At 33.7% G+C, this 19,506-nt stretch overlaps 1 protein-coding gene across 1 annotated transcript in view; it reads right to left on the bottom strand.

The window, feature by feature from the left end:
* The window catches only part of LOC105223591 (gamma-aminobutyric acid type B receptor subunit 1), a 38,523-nt gene extending 19,514 nt beyond the window's left edge, over positions 1–19,009 (bottom strand). The window contains exon 1 of the mRNA XM_029549195.2: positions 18,986–19,009. The gene's annotated coding sequence lies outside the window, so the exon portion shown is untranslated. The remainder of the gene's footprint in view (positions 1–18,985) is intronic.
* Between the last annotated feature and the right edge of the window lie 497 nt (positions 19,010–19,506).

The raw sequence follows: 19,506 nt of genomic DNA on the forward strand, positions 1-19,506 counted from the left end.
AAGCTCTGTAAGAATGCCTTGCAAAAGAAGTGTGGATGTGGTTTATAATGCTTTGGCATTTTTTTTAGGATCTGTCCAGGATAAAGCCAAATAATGAAACCGGAATTATTGTAATGGGTAAGTAAATGGTAAGTAAGTAATAATGTGTAGTACAAGTTTGCTATATCCATTTAGAACTCTGCCTAGTCACCATTTATTTTTTCTTCTTTACTCGTATTAGCGTAGATACCGCTAACGCAGTTATAGCTGTTTGGGTCCAATTCGAGCCATGTTCTTCTCCACCTGGTCTTTTCAACGGAGTGGAGGTGCTCTTCACCGGTGGGTACTGCGTCGAATACTCTCAGAGCTGGAGTGTTTTCATCCCTTCGGACGTCATGACCTAGCTAGCGCAGTCACTGTCTCTTAAATCGCTGAACTTTGTTAATATCATAATATATCACGTACAGCTCATCACTCCACCGACTGTGGTATTCACCGTTGTCAATGTGGAAAGACCATAAATCTTCTGCAGAACGTTTCTCTCGAAATCTCGTAACGTCGATTCATCAGACGTTGTCACTGTCCATACCGATATACATAGCAGGACGGAGGTGGTGAGTGACTTGTAGAATTTGGTCTTTGCTCGCAGAAAGAGAATATTATTTCTCAACTTCCTACTCAGTCCGAAGTAGCACTTGTTATCAGGAGTTCTTCTGCGATTTCTTGGCTGAGGTTGTTTTTGGTGTTAATACTGGTGCCAAGATAGCCGAAATTATCTACGACTTATGACTGCCAACAGTGACGTGGGGGCCAAATTGCGCGTGCGGCGACTATTTGTTTGATGTGTGAAAATATTTCCTCTTGCCCTCGTTCGCCACCAGACCCATTTGCTTTGCTTCCTTATCCATTTTGGAGAAAGCAGTTAGTTGCGCGGCTGTTATGGTCAATGATATCGGCGTACGCTACTTTCTTTCACTTTACAGTATATAAATCGGTTCCAATGTCGATACAAAACTTTGCATACAAAGCTTGTTTAATGTATGCGATCTCTCCTTCGAAAACATGCGAAATTATACCTAACTTTTCAAGTACCCAGATTCCGACTCTAAGGCTAACGCTTTATCGAAAATATCGATCAATCTGTCAGGTACCTAACTGAATGTCAAAGAACATGTTTTCCTGGAAATTATATGTTGTGAGACAACAAATGGATAACAATTGTTCAATAATTAAAACCCCATATTCATGACGAGCAAGATTTTCGAACTTACTGTTTCCGTTGCACCGCATTTATTGGCCTATATGTGAGATTTCTTAAAGAAATTTAAAGAACGTTTAGCTCTAATAATAGCAGTCCTTGTGCATAAAAGTGGCAAAATCGCCCCAATAAAAACTCCATGAACAAATTATGTATACATATACATATGACATTTCTGTTATTCTCGTCATTCCGTTTACTTTAATATAAATACATAAGAAGAACTCAAAATTCCATTTCTGTTCCGCGGAATAATTTAAATCGTGCATTTCTGAAAATAGAATCGACATGGGCATCTTTGGCCATAAAATCCCCACTGTGACACTGCAACCCTTAAGCGCCGCGTTTGAAATAGTTCAACACCAGACGCGAAATGTTGCAAACACAAATCACAATGGATAACCGAAAACCGCACATGCCTTCATATAAAAAAGTTAAAAATAAAATGGTAACAATAACAGTGTCAACAACGTGCTTCAGATAAGTCCGAGTGCTGCAATTATTGCAGAAATAGCAACAGACTTAAAGCAAAATTTACAAATACAGAAACATTTATATGTATAAAGGGTGTTTTTTGAGGTGTTAAACTTTTATTTCGTAATGAATGGTCAATCATTTGGTTTTACTACAAAATTTTATAGCCTTCACTTTGTCCTTCGCGGTATTTACAGAAATCAATTCCTTACTAAAAATAATTAAAAGTGTACGAACAGATATTCACGTCTACCTATTCACAACGCAAATTTTGGAAATACATTCCTACTATTTCAACTGGTTTTTTCCGGTGTAAGTCTTTGTTTGATAAGTGTAAAACAACTTCCCTCTATTTTGACTGCTATTCCTCTTAGATATTCCATGTCACTAAAGAGGCACCCTCTATAACTGCTTGATAGTGTATACTGACTCGAAAACAAAGCAACATATACAAACAAGTGTACTCGTACCCAAAAACCCGAAGTCGTGTGGAACTGAAGCACTCAAGCATACGCTATTATGGAGAAAACACTTTTATAATCGTTAGTGTACATATTTGTAGAACTCGCCACAACATATCGACGTATGCATGTGGACTCAGCTGTGTGTATTGTTGGGCAACTCGAATGAACAAAATTGCGCCAGGAGCTATAGAGCGAACGCCCGTACAAAAGCGACCACAATTGTGAAGCCTCTTCACTTTTATGAAACTGGATGTATGTGTGCGTTAACGGCGTAAGGATAACTGCATTGTTATGGCGACATTGGTGAATCGGCATAAGCGAGAGCTTGATGCGGCTACCGACCAAACTCTGCTACCATGCTGTGAACACTACAAAAGTGTTGAAAATGTAACAAAATTCTCACCCAATCGACTTCAATGTATAAAGGGTGTTTTTTGAGGTGTTAAACTTTTATTTCGTAATGAATGGTCAATCATTTGGTTTTACTACAAAATTTTATAGCCTTCACTTTGTCCTTCGCGGTATTTACAGAAATCAATTCCTTACTAAAAATAATTAAAAGTGTACGAACAGATATTCACGTCTACCTATTCACAACGCAAATTTTGGAAATACATTCCTACTATTTCAACTGGTTTTTTCCGGTGTAAGTCTTTGTTTGATAAGTGTAAAACAACTTCCCTCTATTTTGACTGCTATTCCTCTTAGATATTCCATGTCACTAAAGAGGCACCCTCTATAACTGCTTGATAGTGTATACTGACTCGAAAACAAAGCAACATATACAAACAAGTGTACTCGTACCCAAAAACCCGAAGTCGTGTGGAACTGAAGCACTCAAGCATACGCTATTATGGAGAAAACACTTTTATAATCGTTAGTGTACATATTTGTAGAACTCGCCACAACATATCGACGTATGCATGTGGACTCAGCTGTGTGTATTGTTGGGCAACTCGAATGAACAAAATTGCGCCAGGAGCTATAGAGCGAACGCCCGTACAAAAGCGACCACAATTGTGAAGCCTCTTCACTTTTATGAAACTGGATGTATGTGTGCGTTAACGGCGTAAGGATAACTGCATTGTTATGGCGACATTGGTGAATCGGCATAAGCGAGAGCTTGATGCGGCTACCGACCAAACTCTGCTACCATGCTGTGAACACTACAAAAGTGTTGAAAATGTAACAAAATTCTCACCCAATCGACTTCAATGTAAAAATCGCAAACAATTTGTCCAATCGAAGCTACTAGGAAAACAGCATTCAATTACGTACACAATTTTGATGGCTCTAAAGTTATCATACTCACTTATTTTTTTATGATATCTAACCTGCCTTAAGAGAAATTTATTGAGAATTAATTGATGAGTTCGGAAATCAAAACATCTGTCAAATAGGAGACACACATATATGTATATTGATTCAGTTTAGCGAACCTTAGGATGGGTTTCTTAATATTTAATCTTAGCGTATTGAAATGAAAGATTAGCTGTTTTATAATTTTGTCTTTTTCGAAGTCTTCAAATTGGTTCTTGCTGTGCCCGCATACCATACATTATTCTTTCCAGCGCAACTTTATACAGAGTTATATTTACCTATATTTTAATAACATCGTTTTAGTCATCCTATACCTCTATTATACCTAAGTATTCACGCTAGAGTTCTTTGGACATATTAGTGCTATCAGTGAAACCGAATTGAATACTTTAGTTCGATAGTTCGAGGTAATTAGAGCTAGTTGAAAAATCAATAGAATAGATCAGTCGTTTAAAAAAATTAAGACGTTGTTCTTATAAATCGTAGTTAGTACGATATTGACATATACAGAGAAGCCTCACATGTTGAGCAAATTGGTTAAGTAGGGCGTGAAAACCATGAAAAGCTTTTTCAATGAAGTATAGTACTTCCGATAATAGTATCGGAATGTTTCGGCTGAAATAACGTCCGGTGCCAACCGGCCCAAGCAGTCCAGATGTCAAGTCAATAAGGCAGGTATATAATATCTACGGAAATGATTGAAATCTTCTAAAGAGCATAATATTGTATTATTTAAGGTTAAGCTTTAAAAATATTTAAAACAGGTAAAGTTCGGGTGCAACCGAACATTTTCTACTACCTAAAGATGTAAGACGTCAATCAGAGGATTGGAATCGAAGAAATTTTATGTATACATATATTCTACATAACTCACACATTGGCCGACAAATTCAGCATAAGACTTGTTAGAAAAATGAAAGTACCTCACATAGAATCATCAATCATATGCACAGTGATTCGCCTGGATCATTGTAGGCGGACAAAAGTCAATGTAAACAATCAAATAATTGACAGTACTCTGATTATAACAACCCTTGATATGTCACAATTTTAAGTAAGAATTGTGCAAAATATTCTAATACGGTTAACTACAACAAGTTTAATCGAAGTGATACGCATTTATCATTTTTATGTTTTCAATTTAAATAAAAAATACAATATAAATAGTGATTTAACAAGGTTTGGAGAGGAAAACACGACTGTTAATGAAATGGAATATAATTTAGAAGGTATGTATGTATATTTTATGCAATTTAATACTTGGTTTGCGTTTAGTTAATACGTTGTACGGGGTTTTGAAAATTCATATAAAAATGTTTGTGTTCTTTTTATTTTCAAGTTTTAAACGTATGCAACTTTTTTTATCCACATATATCCAAGCTAATGTTTGAATATTGTATAACGGCAACCTTAAGCTATACAATGACCTTTGATCGAGTACCCCATCTTTCCCCCATAATTTTTAATTATTTTTTTTTCAGATTGAGTTTGCTCTATTTCAAAAATGGAGTTATTTGAAGAATGGCGAAAATGTAAAATAGAACGAAATTCCCGATTAGTTAATTATGTTTGCACAAAATTTAGTGCTACAGATGTAACGCCTGATACACAGAAGAAGATAAAGTTAAAAATTTCGAGTGTTTCGTCAAAATTTTCGAAAATGGACTGAAACAAATATGATGATTGAACGTTTTTTAAACAAAAATGGCAGTTGGTTAGAAGGAGCAGATTTACAATTTTACCTACAAATGGAACATCCCTGCCCTACCTCATCAACTGGAAGCAATCGAACCTGAAGGTAGACCAAAAAAAAATTTTGAAGAGTCGTCTTTTAAAACGAAAAAACCAAGGGTCGAAGACTTACTAGAATCGCGAAGTGCCATCGAGTTGACAGGAGCCGCGGAAGTAGCAAATCGCTTTGAGGGTAATAGAAGCATAGCTACTTCGATTAAAGTTTGAAATCTACAGAAAAAAGAAGTATGGTAATACCACATGCGAAGGCAGGCAATTGGCAAGTGATGAGGCATTAGCTTATTATGTGGATTCTAAGTGCACAAGTTACTCCTGTAAACAGACGCGTAAATGGTCATTGAAGGCGGGACATAAAGTTTTTCTATCCTATTTTAGTTTACGTAAGTCTAAAAATTTATGTTACCCTGCAGATGAGCATATCTTGGTAACAGAAACGCGCGCCGAAATTATACTTCAACGCATTTTGGATAAAACCGCTAAACGTTTAATTGAAGCGCAATGTGAAGTTTTTAAAGCAAATATATCTTCTAAGTCGTCATTCACACTAATCAGCAAATGGGGATGTGACGGAAGCTCCGGCCATAGCGCTTATAAACAGAAATTTGAGAACTGCGATGCTACTGATGAGTATATGTTTGTTTTTGCTATTGTCCCATTGAGATTGATTGACGATGCCAGCCAAAATATTTTATGGCAAAATCCGCGGCCTTCGTCCACACTCTATTGTCGCCCAATTAAGCTTATTTTTTTATAAAGGAAACAACTGATTTTACTATATCAGAAACTAACAAGGTTTTGGAAGAAGTATCTCAATTTCTTCCAACACTTTGTGATAATCGCGGTTCTCAAATTTTGGTAAAACGTAATATAGATTTACTACATATGCTTTTAATAACATCCGATCCGGTAATCAACTAACTCAGAGAAGTTCCTAGAAAGAGAACAGATAAATTACCGGAGGAAGTTCTAAATTTAATTGTCCCGCCTTCAATACCATCAAAAGTACCACGTCAGGTAACATGTGACCATGACGATAAAGATTATCTAGTATCTGATTCAGATGAATCTAACAGTGATGATGAGTCATTCAATGAGTAATGATATAGTATATAATATTAAACATTTTGTTGTTGTGTGTTATTGTTATTTTTATATTACTGTTATTATTAGGTCTGTTGGTAAAAATTCCCTTACTAATCATCGCGTTTTTCAATAGTTGTAATGTAATGGACTTATGTATTAGTACGTATTTTATACATCCAAGTAAATGTTATTGTATGTTTTGAAATTTAAAAAAATAATTAAATATATTTCTTACACAATTTTTTGTTTTCTATTCGTAAATCTAAAAAAAATATATTAATTTTTCAATGAAACTTAAAATCATTAATCAACACGACCAAAACAATTAAATTTCAAACTAAAATATTTTTGTCCCCCTAGCTTGTATTAAACGACACACTGTGATATGGAGCAAAGTCAGCTGGATGTTCGAAAATTCTGGTAATTTTTAAAAGGGGGCTAGGTCAAGTTTTCGTTCAAATTTATCCATTTTAGGCACGAAGGTAAACTGTCATGATGAAAACACCCTCTCCCAAATTCATTAAGATAACTCAAATATTGGCTGATATATCAAGCATGAAGTCACCTGGAAGTTCGAAAATGACATGCCATTATCAGAGAAGGATTATCCCTGAATTTCAATTATATATCTCACACATTGACCGATATTTTCGGTCATAAGTCAACTTTAGATGCTGGGTTCACATATTCGGACCTAGGGTCTTAAACAGTTTTGGTTGGATTTGAACAATTTTTGGACTTTAAGGGAACTCATACACTGGCCGACAAATTTAGCATAAGATTGGTTAGAAAAATGAAAGTACCTCACATACAATCATCAATCATATGGAAAAAATCCTAATACAGTAGAGGCCCGCTAATCTGGATCAATTAAAACCGACCCCTATCCGGAATATAAGGGAATCCGGATTACCAAAGACACATCAGAACTATGTATTAAGAAAAAATATTTATAAATTTCTGTTTGTCTATTATAACAAAAAATACACATGTTTCAAAAAACAAACTTAAAACAATACATTGAAAATAAACGTTATAGTAGGGGAGCCCAAGAGGGGATTTTTGCAGTTACTTAAGCGTGTCAGAAAACTATATGGGGAGAAACATTGCACCCTTTTATGTACCCCTACCAAATATGAGCCCTTAATATGGAGGCGTGCGTTGGGGAGGGTTCGTCAGATTAGAGAAAAAAAATCGATCCTTCGGGAAACTCGAGCGCGTCAGATTAAGAGATGGTATGTTAAATGCATGAAGACAAGTGTATATTTCAATATTCTGACAGTTTGAGGGTGGCTTAGAGAAATAGCAGGGTGACAAATCTGTAAAAAAAAAAACGTCACCTTAAAATACTCGAGCGCGATAGATTTTTTTTTCATTTTAAAGGTAATTCTGTCAGAATCACGAAAATCATATAATCTGACAATTTGCGTGGGGCGATACAGGTAAAATCGTCGATAAAAGATCAAGCGTACTAATCACCATAGCGTGGTTGTTGTTAGTAAACGCTTGACACTTTTGTTTGTTTCGTACGTTTACAGCGATCAGTTTTACATCCATTGTAAAAATGAGTGACGTTAGTGTCAAATGTGTTTACTGTGGCGAAGAAACGTATGAAGAAAAAAGTTTATTCCACAAACTCTAAATTTTTTTTTTATTAATATTTAGATCTATTTTCATATTAATAAATTATTCAATTTCCTATACATATACATATGTATATGTATACAATATACATAATACATATAATATTGTATACATATATGTACATATGTATATGTATACACTGTTTTTATTAAATCCTGTAACAAAAACAAGAACCAAACAGAATTCTTCCACTTTTAAATCGTCAGATTAACGATATGCCTCTATATAATTGTCAGATTATCTTTTGGGAAGACTCTGACATCAAGTTCATCCCACTGTATAAAAATCTGACGCGCTCGAGTATCTCAAGGTCACCTTTTTTTTTTACAAGTTTTAAAATCAATAAATGACTTTTGTCCACGTCGAAATTGTCAGAATATTAAATGGTACACTTTTTAGAGGTTCATTAACATTCGCTTAGAAAATCTGACGCGCTCGAGTAACTTAATTTTTTTTTTTTTTTTAACCTGTCATTACGGCCTTCAACCCTGACTTGATTGTCAGATTAATATATATCGATTATCAGAAATACAATGCGCGTATATACCATAAATGACTGACGCGCTTGAGTATTTTCATGTGACTGTTTTTTTTTACATTTTTGACACCAATTTCCCGCTCTTCTCCCCACTAAAATGGAAAACTTCACCTAGACTTTCTTCTTTTTTAAACGTTATCTTGACAATCTACTAAGTCTCCATGACGCTCCAGTAACTGCAAATTTAGCACTCCGGGCTCCCCTACTATTAGAAATTTGTATGTATCAAGCGGTGTAATAAAATTCTAAATTTAATTGAAAAAATCGGTTAATTTTGTTTGGTGAACGCTTTTTTGTTTAGCCTCCATTGCTCGCTGCCGTAGCGTTCGAAGAATACACAAACTGTCCGATTCAACGTTATTTTCCTCTAACAACTGTATACAGGTGCTGAAGCTTTTAATAGCGTCTTCATGTTTAGCTTTTGGTTCATTGTTTTCGACTTCTTCAACGGAGGAATCGTTGTCACTATGGAGGGGTAAATGGTCGTTATCTCCAATAAGCTATTCACTAATTTCAGATTGTGGCAGTTGATGATTGTTATTATCCATTTTCTGCAACATTTCCGATTTCTGTTAGCTCTTGTGAATAGGGAAGAATTTTTTGCCAACATTTTGCTACTGTATCAGACGACAGCTTGTCCCAAGAATTCGCAAGCAAAAAAACAGCATTCTTTATTGTGAGATTTTTAATAACTTTGGAAACATCATTTTCTTCCAAAGACAGGATATGCACCAAGAGGCTTTTGAGATAATACAATTTGGTTAAACGTATTGCGTTTTGGTCCATTGGTTGGATAAGAGCTGTGTAGTTAGGTGGAAGAAATATGGTTATAACTTTACCATCATCGCTCGTAGGCTGCGCAACCGATGCGTGACAAGAAGCATTATCAACTAGTAAAATAGCTTTTCCATCTAGGTTGTTTTCCGCTTGAAAATCCTTTACTTGTTTGACAAACGACTCGTGAAACCATTTTACGAAAATAGTTGAAGTCATCCAGGCTTTTTTTGTCGAGTAATATTCAACTGGAAGATCGCTACAGTTCTTAAAAGCTCTGGGGTTTTCCGCTTAACCAATGACCACCATTTTAAGTTTATGTTTACCATCACCGTTTGCACAAGCAAGAAATGTTACTCTCTCTTTAGAGGTTTTTTTCCCTGGAGCACTTCTTTCTACAGCAGACACCCATGTTTGATCAGCAAGTAATTTCCAGAATATTGTGGATTCACACAAGTATGAAACAAAGCGCACGCATAAGTGCGAAGCGAATGTAGTGAATAATAAACATGTGATCCGGATTAGAGAATACGGATGGAGAATGCCGGTCCGGATTACAAGGGACATAATAGAAATTTTGAATTTTTTAACCCTGTCCGGATTACAGTGGAATCCGGATTAGACCGTGTCCGGATTAGCGGGCCTGTACTGTATACTCATATAATTGCTTGGATTTCGATGCTCTGGTCGAAGTAAAAGTATTTCCCTGTCATTGATTCTAGCAAGTTGCAAGATTATAATTTGTTCGGTTGCACACGAACTTGCCCGTCCTTACTTCTATTAAATCAAAAACAAAATAATTTAAACAATGTTAGCAAAACAAATGAAACTAAAAGAAAATCAAGCAAATTTTTATTACTTCTTATCGCGACTTTTGCGCTGGTAGCCTAATTATGATTATGTCGGTTTTTTTTAATGTTTTATTAACTGCTTCTTATATGCATAATAATATTAATTTTCCATAATTTTCCGGCGGGTATGATTATTTGAGTTTAGTGAACGAAAATATTTCTATTTTCGATGCATGGCAGAAATTGAATTCGGGTGATATGGCAGGTCGACTTGGTATTTGATATAATAAAAGCAGCTCAAAAAGCTAGAAAATACTCTTACACCTTTATATTTGTGCAAAATTACATTATGATTAAGTTTGACTTCCCACTTATGTCAAAACAAATGCCCACTTTTATATGAACGCGGACATTTCATGTGAAATAAAGCTGAAAAATATGCATAAAATTAAGGGTGTACCAAAACTAACCCAAGATTTTATATTGCCATTTATTGTATGTAGTAAAGTTTTGACAACCCTACAAAAAAAACACACACTGGCAGCTGACAGTTTAGGCTTAGTAAAAATGGAGTGTTACAATTTAGAAGAACGTGTCTTCATTATTGATTCAAAAAATAATGAAATATTGGTGGCCGCAGTTTGAAAAATAGTATTTTAACTCCTTCAAATGTGAAGAGATAAATTTAAATGGCAAATTTAAATCTTGCGTTAATGTTGGGACACCCTATTATAAATCATCGCTATAGATATATGTATGTAGACCAATTGATTTGGGTGCAATGATATCCTCATTTAGGTGAGCTCAATTCATAAATATGTACATCTTCCATCCGATTCGATAATGAAAGGGCTACCTTTTTAAACAACGTATCCATTTTACGCGTCGATGTGAAAAATTGGTATTGACATGGTCCACCTTAAATTTGTGCTGATGATGATATGTAGACGTAAAAGGCTTTAGATAACGGTTACTTATACTTTGAATTTTTATCACTAAAAAATTTGGGTTTTGGACATAAAAAACTTGTTTTAATTTCTTTTCTATAAAATCGCATGTGCAGGACAACTTTGCCTATAAACTATGGCTCTGAAACCGGATTCGAACCAGTGATTTTCGAGGCGAAGTTTATTTTTTAAGGATTCTAAAAATGCTCATTCGTTTTTGAAACATCCGAATGAAATTCAATACATAGGTGCGTATCTACATTCTATTGGTCATATGTCGGAATCGACTACATTGGACGACTACCGACGACCGTTACCCTGTTTTTAATTAAAAATCTAAGAGCTCGTAACTTTACAGAACTGACTGAATCGATCTGAAATTTTGCGGGCGTCCTTTTCCCCCCAAGAAGCTGCTCAATCTGATATTGAACCACTATATCATATAACTGCTATACAAACTGAACGATTTGAGTTAATTTATTTTTATACAATGAGGTCTTTTCACAAAATTTGGCATGTGTTCTTGTCTAAGCCAATAATGCAATAATAATGAACGATAGGAATCAAATTTTTGTAAGGAACCTTTTGAATTAGATTTTATATGTATATGACTAATAGGGTACACCAGCTCCCATTTACCAAACGAAGGAAAATTTATTGTAAACATAATGTGTTGGATTGTCTTTTGCCTAGTAAAAGAGTTTGCAAGAATTCAGACCCACGGAACAAAATTTTAACGTATAATGAAGATTTTAAATTGAAACGACACTTAATGCTAAAACACATATATATCTGTATGTATAAAACAGTAAAACTAAATCATAAAGTGAATAAACTGCAGACGTGACTCTTTCAAAATAACTCCCCTTTCTGTCTTCACATGATGTTTACTTGACGGGCACCCATTTCCAACATAAATCGAATGTAAATAAATTTGTGACGCCTCATTTAACATGGCAACATTTACACTCGTATTTTGCTCCCCACCGCCATAAAGTGCAGTCATTGTTGCCGTGCTTATTTAAAATAAATATTTAAGTAAGTAAATATCACCTCTGTTTGCACACTTCGCAATGGCATTAAATATTTAAGTAGGAAAAATAAATATACGGTGTTTCAAATTATACCGACTGGATGAATGGATACATCGACTGGATACACAAATGTAAAATGAAGGACAAGTAAGAAGATACCATGTAGCGACTAGGTAAATATATGGAATATATAAAGCGTTCGTTTTAATGGCAGTTTACATAACGGGAACTGACCCAGAATTTTATTTGAACAATGACTGTCAAATTGCCAGACATGGGGAATATTTTCTACCGCTACAAAAAACATTACTACTTCTTAGCTATATTAAGATATCTCAGTTAGTTTTGTACTCTTTGAACATATTACTAAGAGTACGAGTATAATAGTTTTCTTTACCTAATGGTTATTTTTTTTAAGTGGGAATGATCCCGCCTAGTAAAAAGTTTAATGTACATATCTCTAAAACTGTTCAAGCTGTAATAACCAAATTTACTAAAGACAAATCTTTCTAACATCCTTATACACTTTGTGAAAATAGGTGGATTCCGATTATAACCCCACCTATTCCCTATACAAAACGCTTTATTAAAAACTACTAAAAGTTTGATAAATCTATAAATATTATATGTATATGTGCCAGAGACATACGATTTTACAATCGGGATGGCACGATAAGGCTTTATAGTTCACCAACTATGGTCGAGGCACCGCCAACTGTTAGATTGAAATCTACTCAACAAATTTCAACTAAATTTGGTTTATGAGATTATCATGACATTTTTGCGTTAAAGTACGGTTCTTTAATTTTTAAGTATACAAATTAAAGACAATATATCAGAAAAACTTTTCCCGAATAGTGCGCTTAAACCAAAAATTGTCAAAATCGGAATATTACTGTTGAAGGCCTCATATACCGAAAATGTGAGTCCCAGTGCTATGACTGACTTTTTATACCCTGAACAGGGTATATTAAATTTGTCACGAAGTTTGTAACACCCAGAAGAAAGCGTCGGAGACCCTATAAAGAATATATGTATATAAATGATCAGTATGCTGAGCTGAGTCGATTTAGCCATGTCCGTCTGTATATATACGATCTAGTAACTCAGTTTTAAAGATATAGTTTTGAAATTTTGTAAACGTAATTTTCTCTTCAAGAAGCTGCTCATTTGTGGGACGGCCAATATCGGACCACTATAACATATAACTGCCAAACATACTGAACGATCGGAATCAAGTTCTTGTATGGAAAACTTTTGCATTTGACAAGATCTATTCACGAAATTTGGTATAGATTATTTTCTAAAGCAACAATGTAATCTCCGAAGAAATTGTTCAGATCAGTTAACTATAGCATCTAGCTGCCAAATATTACGATCGGAATCAAGGGCTTGTATGGAAAACTTTCGCATTTGACGTGGTATCTTCACGAAATTTGACATGGATTACTACTTAACGGAATAACATAATCTCCGAAAAAAATTGTCAGATCGGATTACTATAGCATATAGAGTTCATACAAATTGGACACTTAATTACTAAAAGAAATAAACCTGTGAAGGGTGCAGCCGAAGTTAACGTTTTTTCTTGTTACTACAAATATCGGTCAATATGTGAGATATATAATTGAAATTCGGTGCTTAAAATCAGGTGAAAACTTGGCCTTGTCGCGACATAACTAATATCACGATTTTCGAATTATATCCCATATATGTAGGTAATATAAGATTTCAAACTTTGGTTTATAACATGTACAAAGCAATTTGTAAAGTTTTGCCAACACTTAACAGTACTTCACCTGCCTTGATCGTTGCAAGAGTAAAAATGTTCGGTTAAACCCGAACTTAGTTTTTCCTTACTTGCTTTTATTAACTTAATGGAATTTGGAACAGTAATAACTTGAATGTCATAGTATATTTTTGGAAACCATAATTAAGCGTTTATATTTTAATTTGTTTCAAGAAACTACTAAAAGTTCAGAATCATTTATTTTAGAGGATATATACATATATATTTTTTTGGTGTTCACTTATAAGAGTTTATATTATATATTGTACATTTAAAAGTTATTTGATTAGAGTTTCTGTAGAAAAGTTTATCAAACTCGATTTAGCTCATATGGCATTAATTGTTGTAAGATACTTTGGTGACTTTTATCGATTCACTCAAAAAACTATTCCCTGTGGAAGCAGCCAAATGTCGAATTTCCAATTAACGAAGTTAGAAAGTTAAAATTGGAATTTAATTTCGAATGTATGCAGCAGCAGAAATACGAATGTGGTGTGGCATTTGAAATTTGCTGGTGGAGATTATTTTAATTGTATAATTCAATATTTCTACTGAAGGTTTTCCCACGTTGTTGTTATCGCTAACTTTAACAATCTAACCATTATAACGGTGTTGCTTTAACCAAACTTAAGTCTCTTTTAGCGTTTAAATATGAATTCCAATGAAAGAGGCGATATAAGGGCAAAGAAACGATATCAGTTATGAAACAAGCAAATTCTTAACTATCCAATTAATTAAAATATTTCAAAACAAAACACGTCACTCAGTGCTTTACTACATACAAGTATATATAATTTTACTTGATAACGAGGATCGAGATCACATCTCTAGTTTAATTAAGAAAATCGTTTGAAATAAAATTCTTTTCACACCATTGAAGTACTTGGTATAAATATAAACCAGTTACTGACCTTTAGATTTTTATTTGAATGTCGCCAGATTTATCACATTCCAGCAGCTACACTGAATAAATTACACTAGCCGACAATTTTGACATTTTTTTTCTGCTCTGAAACCAAACTTGTTTTTTTATGTTGCTTTGATAAGGTACATATATAATTTGAATTTAAAAAAAAATTGCTAGGTCCGGGTTAAGAAAAATATAAAAGTAAAGTTTTTGCAAAAAATATATTAAATATTACAAATTTTTATCCCTCAATTTATATTTTCTTGTACTTTTTTGGACTTCTGCTGTATTGGTAGTCAGGATTATCACGTAAACATATCCAGCAATAGTCTGCCAGCATGCTAGGAGTCCATTTGCCCTTCTTTTAATTTCGCATCACTAAGTCTCGGAAATATACTTTTAAGGTATTGAAAACCTTCTCCCGTTTTATCCATTGCTCTACAAAATTTTTCATTAAGCCTAATTTTATATGAAGGGGTGGCAATACAATATTCTCGGGTTCAACAAGACGAAGGTTGTGTAACCAGCTTGCATATCTAGTAACATCCCAACTACTTTTAAATCAGAACAAATTTTCCAAGAATGTTTAGCATACTGTAATTTTTGTAGCAGATTTTTGATATTTTCATAGGTTTCTTTGATATGTACTCCATACGCTAGATGTACAGATGGAAGTTCGTTACCATTATGTAACAAAACCGCCTTCAAACTTATTTTCGATGAATCAATAAATAGTCTCCACTGATCAGGTGAATAGGTACAAAACATTTTTTCATAAGCCCATATATGAAAATGACAAATTTGGTAGAAAAGCCGAGCTGTGCCGAAAGAAACGAACAAACGATCGCCGATTGTCACCGCTTCGCTTGCTACTCGAACAAGGTTGCGTATATTCATATTGAGCAAGGTTGCGCAACCTGAATCTATCGCAACCTTTTCCGAACTCGTATAAGAAGTATAACTTCAATAATATTATCGTAATTGGACCTAAGGATTTTTTTTTATTATTTTTCTAATGATATACATACTAACAGGAACCAAAATATATAATTTTTATTTCAGAGCAAAATCCATTGTCGGCTAGTGTTATTTCTCAATTGCCATGAAAGCAAAAAATCAAAGCAACGAAAACCACATAAAATCAATAAATTTTGTAAAATAAGAATAAAAACGAACTTGACAACTTGTCAAACTTGGACAGGTGATATTTTTGTTATTTGCCACCATGAATTTTATCAAAAATATGTTGATGGTTATAAGCTCGTGGCATAGATTTGACTGCATATTTTAATCCCAGCCATCTATAATGTCTATTCGATAACTGTAAATAGAAAAAATATTTGGAAATTTATGCCCACGTTACGGGGTAGTTACTAAACCACTAGTAATCTGTATCACGAGTGGTATACAAGAGAAGCCTGTAAAAACTGCTTGTCGCAATTTTTCGCCGAGAAACCAGAAAAGTTTTACACTGATGGAATAATGTCTCTAGAGGAAAAATGGCAAAAAGTGGTTGACCAAAATGGTATATATTTGGTTCATTGAAGTCCATTATAAACATTAAACAAATAAGTTGAAATTCGATTAGATATACGAAAAGAATTTTTCGGCTACGCAATAATAAGTATATGGGGGATTAAGGGAAGTGTAAGTCCGATTGAAATAATTTATAACATTCAGACATACTATTATCTGAAAATACTTTTCTTTGAGTTTCAATTATATATTTCACACGTTGACCGATATTTTCTGTAAATGTCAACTATACGCACTGGGGTACACACGTTCGGTACTTAGAGGATTGAATAGTTTCAGTTGGATTCGGAAAATTTTCGGACATAAGATGGCACACTTCAAAGGCATTATTTATGCAAACTTTTAGCCTGATACATTAACTGATATATACAAAATTTGGTTGATATCGGACGAGGAGGTTCCGAAGTATGGATTTTCACCTCAGATTGGGCGGTGTCACGCCTATGGTGATGCCGGCTCTTATGAAACCTTCTTTAAGTAGTTTTGTAATTGCTAGACTTAGGATTGTTTCAGCACTCATTAGAAAATACCTGCCATGTTTTACAGGAGGCTGAAAATACCGGTGGTGTCTATGGTCTAATACTGTTTCATGTGGCTTCGTCGACTTCGTTATGGTTATTATAATGCCAAAGATAGACCACGATTTGTGTGGGGAAGGTTACTGCTCAGAAGCGGCCGGATTTGGTACATACGATAAGAATTGGGTTTCGTCAGAACAACAACACACACATGGATAGTGACTCGGAGATTTTTATGCATCCTTCTTATAGTCCTGACACCAATGATTACCACCTGCTTTTGTGTACGCATTAATTGTTTGTAGAAGGAAAGACATATAGATTTCGCTTAAAATAAATGTAGAGAGTGGACCAAAAAAGTTAGATTTTTTTAATATTAACAGGTTGCGCAAATAAAAAATAAATAACAACGGAATAATTTTTAAGTTCCTAAAATTAAAAGCTAAAGTAAACCGAGATCAGAATCCATTCGTAAATCGAAAAAGATAATTTTTACAATTTTTGTTTATTTTCCAATTTAAAATAATTGTTATCCTCTACTAGATTTTATGTCGTATATTTTCACACCAAAGTTAATTAGAAGGCAAGTAAGGAAGGGCTGAGTTCGGATGCAATTGAACATGTTATACACCTGCAACTTTCAAGAATCAAAGCCAGGGGAATACTTAAAGATGTAAAACCAATCATACGGAAAGTGTTGGTCCGTTTCAACTCAGTTTTTCAAACAATCACATCATTATAAGAGAAGATTATCCCTTAATTCCAGTTATATATCAAACGTAAAATTCGCTACCTAGAGGCTTGAACAGTTTTTATTAGATTTTTGGTCACACACACTAAAGACATTATTCATGCAAAGTTTTATCCCGTTATAATAATTGCATATTGTCGTAAATAAACTCAGAACGATATTTATTAATTCAGTAGAACAAATAAAATTCAAAAGATTCAGTTGTGTTGTTTTACGAGCAATTTGTTCGCCAGTTTGTACTCTATTGCATAAATCTGTTGCATCGTTGTATGTAGGTTTATTCGTTTATTTCTAATTTTTTACAATGTTCAAAAATGGATATGTATGTAAAACTTTGCAGCTGCTCAATATTAAATAAAACCCAAAAGTTTTGGTAAGTTGTTTGAGCTGATCGTATCTATTGAAGATAAGTACTGGAAAAATATAAGTTTATTTCAAAATTTTGCCTGCTCATAAATGAACTATGTTTTCGCAAAGAAACTAATGCCGTTATAAATGAGGTATATTATTAATTATAACCCATACGACAAGGTGCTGCTATTAAAAAATTAGTAATATTTCACAATTTGTATTAGAATGTGAAAATAGATATAAACTATGGCTTTTATATATGATAGGTAGTACAATTTAATCATTAATTCGTTTAATTTTGTTAAAAATTGTTTTATATTTTATTTAAATAAAAACATATGTAAGAGAGAATTTTGCAAAAATACCAAATTTATGAAGTTCAAGATTTGACAACAATACTTCCGATGGTTCTCGATAAATGTATATAAATCACAGTTAATGGTAAATAGTAAATTCATTAACAAAATATATGGTAGAAATGTTTTTCTTTTAAAGCAAATAACACTGAATAATTGATTTGTATAGTAAAACATAAATTCACCATCACTGCGGAGCACAATAACAATCAATATTTAAAAATCGTTGGCATTTTTTCTAGCATTTTAAAATTATTATTTACTGAATTTAAAATGTATTTTTAAACAACACATTCATCAAGGGACAACAACATGTTTTGTGCCATTCTATTGCATTGTTGATTGTATTTGTGCATATTTTATTGAAGTTACTCATACGTCCATGAGTCCGCACCAGCCTAGATTTGTCGCTATAACACATGTGTAAATATTTGCTAGAACAATATAAGTGCGTCCGGTTTTTTATTGTTGTATAATTTGACGAGCACTAACTCGGTGGTTTAATAATTTCTAATTACGAAAAACATATATCACAAATCATGGAAAATCATCCACAGACGAAGTTTCTTCAGACGTGTTACACATATAACACAATATGTGTATGGATACGTATATTTAATATATATACATATGTATAGGTATGTACATATATATATATATATATGTGCATTCATAAATACTAGCTGGAGTAAAATTTAAACTATCACCAAAGCACCTACGTTTCGCTTAAAGTCTCCGTTGCAACACACTGAAGGATATTGTTGTCCTTACGTTGCTCTTTATGCTGTTGTTATTGCTGCCGTTCCAACGTTTCTTCTCTTCTTCTGCTTTTATTATCGATTGTAGATTCATTCGTTGTGTGACACTGATTGTTAAACGAAAACGTCGTTTTTAATGTATCCCCATAATTCCAGTGAAAATTTATGGATACCACCAATACCAGCAAACACAACACACTCACCAACACCATAGCACACAAAATGCATATTATTGGTACTTTTATGGCGTATTTCGAGCATTGAAAAATATATGACCGTCTGGCCAAAAATAGTAATTATAACCAAACATTAACCGTTTATTATTCACACCTTCAACACACCAAGATTTTTTTATTTCCAAGAACCCCTTTTTTTTCCCGCTATGAGAACAATTTAAAATACATTTTGTTTTGTATTTTTTTTTTGTAATTTTTCATATATCTGCTTTGTTTAGCTTTAATATTTTTTTTTAATTTCTTATA

The sequence above is a fragment of the Bactrocera dorsalis genome, chromosome 1 (assembly GCF_023373825.1).
Source record: "Bactrocera dorsalis isolate Fly_Bdor chromosome 1, ASM2337382v1, whole genome shotgun sequence".
NCBI classification, from domain to species: Eukaryota; Metazoa; Arthropoda; class Insecta; order Diptera; family Tephritidae; genus Bactrocera; species Bactrocera dorsalis.